Source organism: Sapajus apella, unplaced genomic scaffold (genome assembly GCF_009761245.1).
Source record: "Sapajus apella isolate SASKATOON/1434 unplaced genomic scaffold, GSC_monkey_1.0 scaffold66, whole genome shotgun sequence".
Lineage (NCBI taxonomy): Eukaryota > Metazoa > Chordata > Mammalia > Primates > Cebidae > Sapajus > Sapajus apella.
The window spans coordinates 2134964-2139076 of record NW_022437006.1 but is presented as its reverse complement, the minus strand read 5'-3'; the positions used below and the strand labels follow the sequence as shown (position 1 = coordinate 2139076).

Here is a 4113-nt window from a genome sequence, read left to right as displayed (position 1 = left end):
TAAAAAAGGAACAAATTATCTGGAGTGAATAGTGTTTGTGTTTGGAGCAGGATTCGCTCAGCCTCTTGAGTTGCCTTCTTCAGCCTTCCCCAGGTAATGTCTGGGACTTGTGTCATCCAAGAAAGCTGCATCATCCAGGGCTGTGGGTCCTGCAGGGTCTTTTCCTTCATTTCTGGTACCGGGTTAGGTCGTTGCCATGCCATGGTATGATGTGATGCATCATGCTAGAATCCAGAGAGGACCTGAGGTGGTGTGAACACAAGCATATCCTCTTCCCCATGTTAGCAAATTGTTTGGAACACACCATACATTACTATTTACATCTTTCCATAAAACTGTGAGTTTTATGTTGTGAGAGGTTTTAGCAAAGTGCTTTTCTACAGCTGATTGAAAGTTATCTTTAAAATTTAAAAATTAAGGGTAAATAAGTCTTGTGCTAGTAGTGTTGCAGGATCCTTACTCATATTCCCACTTTTTTGTTATCTGACCATGTTTTTAAGGGTGGAGTGAACTACTTTTATAGCCAAAACTACAGGAGTATGAGATGAGAACTGAAGTAGTTTGTCATCAGGAATATCCTTGAAGAATATCAGCATTGAGGACAATGCTGGCCTCATCAAATAAGTTGAGGAGGAGTCCCTCCTCATTTTAAAAAAATGATTTCCATAGGAATCGTACCAACTCTTCTTGTACAACTGGTAGAATTCACCTGTAAAGCTGTCTGGTCCTGGGCTTTTTTTAGGTTGGTAGACTATTACTGATTCAATTTTGGAGCTTGTTATTCATCTCTTAAGGTATTCAACTTCTTCCTCCTTCAGTCTTGGGAGGATGTATTGTTCTAGCCAAGCAAATTTAAACAGAAGTGCCATGCACTGAGTTTGTTGAGAGTCCACTTTTATGCGGGTGTCTGAGAGTCAGCTAGAGCTCCAACCTCTTGGTCAAGAACAAAGGGCAGTCAACATTTTTATACCAGTTTAGGGTCAGGGGGCAGTAAGCAGATTATTACAGAAGCAGAAGGAGCAGGTTAGAGGAGAAGGGGGTGCCTAACAAAAAGTTCTACTTAAAATTGTTATTTTTACTCAGGATGTGGGGTAGCAGTGTGGGATAACAGTTACACAGTTGCAGATACAGGATGTACAGGGCCGGTGGGACCTGTTTGTCAGAAAATTGGTTACAAAGATGCCAGGTGTCTCAGACCGCAAGCTTTTGGAACAGAATGCCCTGCATAGCTCAGGGTGGACAAAATGGAGTTAGCAGGATTATTTAAAATGTATTCATTATAGCCAAGCTAGGGTATTTCAGTATATGTTTGGGATTTATACATTTCTTCTAGGTTTTCTATTTTGTGCACAGAGGTATTCATCATAGTCTCCAATTGTTATTTTTATTTCTGTGGGGTCAGTGATAATATACCCTTTGCATTTCTGATTATGCTTATTTGGATATCTCTTTTATTCTTTATTAGTCTAGCTAGTGGTCTATCTTATTTATTTATTTATTTTTTAGATTGGCTCCTGGATTCATTGCTCTTTTGAATAGTTTTTCACACCTCAATCTCCTTCAGTTCAGCTCTGATTTTGGTTACATCTTGTTCTGCTAGTTTTGGAATTGGATTGCTCATGTTTCCCTAGTTCTTTTAGTTGTGATATTAGGGTGTTAATTTGAGATCTTTCTAACTGTTTGATAGGGGCAGTTACTGCTATAAATTTCCCTCTTCACACTGCCTTACCTGTGTCCCAGAGATTCTGGTATGTTGTATTTTTGTTCTTATTAGTTTCAAAGAGATTCTTGATTTCCACCTTAATTTCATTATTTATTCAAATGTCATTCAGGAGCAGGTCATCTAATTTACATATAATTGTATACTTTTGAGCAATTTTTTTAGTCTTGAATTCTGTTTTTATTGTGCTGTGGACCTACAGAGTGGTTGGTATAATTTTGGTTCTTTTGCATTTGCTGAGGATTGTTTTATGTCCAATTGTGTGATCATTTTAGAGTATGTGCCATGTGGCAATGAGCAGAATGCATATTCTGTTGTTTTGGGGTGGTGAGTTCTGTAGATGTCTATCAGGTCCATTTAGTCCAGTGTTGAATTCAGATCTTCAACACCTTTGTTAATTTTCTGACTTGATGATCTGTCTAATACTGTCAGCAGGGTGTTGAAGTCTCCCACTATTATTGAGTGGGAGTCTAAGTCTTTTTGAAGGTCTTGAAAAACTTGCTTTATGAATCTGGGTGCTTCTTTGTTATGTCCATATGTATTTAGAATAGTTAGGTCTTCTTATGGAATTAACTCTTTACCATTATGTAACTATATGGAATGGTCAAGAATTTGCACGTCATCCTTGTGCATGGGCCATGCTAACCTTCTCTATATCATTCCAATTTTAGTATATGTACTGCCAAAGTAAGCACCATTATTTCTGTAAGGTCAATAGTTATGTACCCTCTTTCTTTCCTGATTTTAGAAATGTGAATCTGCTTCTTTTTTTTTCCTCTTGATCAGCCTAAATAAAGTTTTGTCAATTTTGTAGATATTTTAAATAATTGACTTTTGAGTTTTAAATATCATCATTTTTTTTCATTGTCTGTTTCATCACTTTCTGCTCTCCTCTTTGTTATATCCTTCCATTTACTGTGGCAGTTGGGGTCATCCTATGTTGTGAATGTCCCCACAGGTTCTGTCCCAACAGATATCTGCCCCAATTCCACAAAGCAAACAGAAGGAAGGAGGAAGTTTAAGGTGGGAGTTTAGGTTATTGATTTGAGATCTTCTTTTTTAAATATAGGCATTAACAGATACAAACTTCTCTCTTAGTACTGCTGTCTCTACATTCAATAAGTTTGGAAAGTTGTGTTTTCATTTTCTTTCACTCTAAAGTATTTTCTAATTTCCCTTGCAACTTCCTCTTTAACACGTTTTGTCTCCTAATGAGAGATGTCACACTGCATGGAGTGTTACTCCCATCTACTGCTAGCAGATTGAATTTAACGAACCTTTGATTCTTTCTCAGGGCTATTGGTGATGCTTCATTGCAAACTGACACTTTTTCTTGTTATGTTCTGTACTTCTAATCACTTAACTCTGGACACATGGTTATGACAACTGGAACTAATCTGTGTCATATGTTTGGCTCTCCAGATGATTAAGACTGATAGTGGTACACTTTTTATTATAAAATAAAAACTTAACGAGTAGCTAAAATCAAGGTATTCAGGTGGCCCTCCACTCACCACCATCAGTAGGCATCTGATGTTGCTGAGCATATATACAGGCTTATCAAAAATTGACCCTAAAAGATTTATGATTCTGTCTCCCTCAATGTCTCCTGGTACACACATCCTAACAAGACACTTTAATTACTAAATACAGCTGTCCCTAGAAAAGAATCACGTCTTCTTAGAAACTTTCTGGGTAATGAATGGGATGAAAGTATTGGAGAATTATACAGACGTATTTTGAAATTTTAGGATTATGTCTTGATTATTCCTGAACATCACACTTTTTTTTTCTCTAATGACAAACTGAAGATGGTCTTCTTATTATACACTTTAAGGGGGCCTAGAGGATTCCAATTTAATTCTAGTTCAGCCACCTGCCTTATCTGGTTGGACTGATATCATCCCACATCATAAAAATAATGACTACTATGTTGAATACAATGCTCACTGGGTCTCCCTATATTGGTTGAATATAGGTAAATGATATAGTGAGTCTCCATTAATTTTATAAAAGTGTCCTTTAACTCTCACACACTTTCCCTCCATATCTGGTTGCAAACTGGAGATGACTGGAAGAAGAAGTGAAATTATAGCTATTGGATTAGGACATACTTGCTTGTTTGTTTGTTTAGTAATAGTGGAGGAAACAACCCAGGCATATGAGGAAAAAATATTTTACATCTTGGAGGTATGGAGTAAGTGAGGCATTAATGATTTTTCATCAGAACTTCTTGTAGCCACCCTTGTTATTAAAAACTTGTTTTTCTCTTAAACCATTGTTAAGTGTCTAGAATTTAATTGATTCATGGGTCTGTCTAATCACTATTCTCAACCCACTGACTGTATATTATGATAGCCATTTCCCTTAATCCTTCCAAGAAATCTGCCAAA

General features: G+C 36.9%; 1 non-coding gene across 1 annotated transcript; it reads right to left on the bottom strand.

The window, feature by feature from the left end:
* Positions 1–2309: 2309 nt before the first annotated feature.
* Positions 2310–2415, bottom strand: LOC116530433. The gene has a single exon (XR_004259994.1). It is a non-coding gene; the product is annotated as a U6 spliceosomal RNA (small nuclear RNA).
* Positions 2416–4113: the final 1698 nt, after the last annotated feature.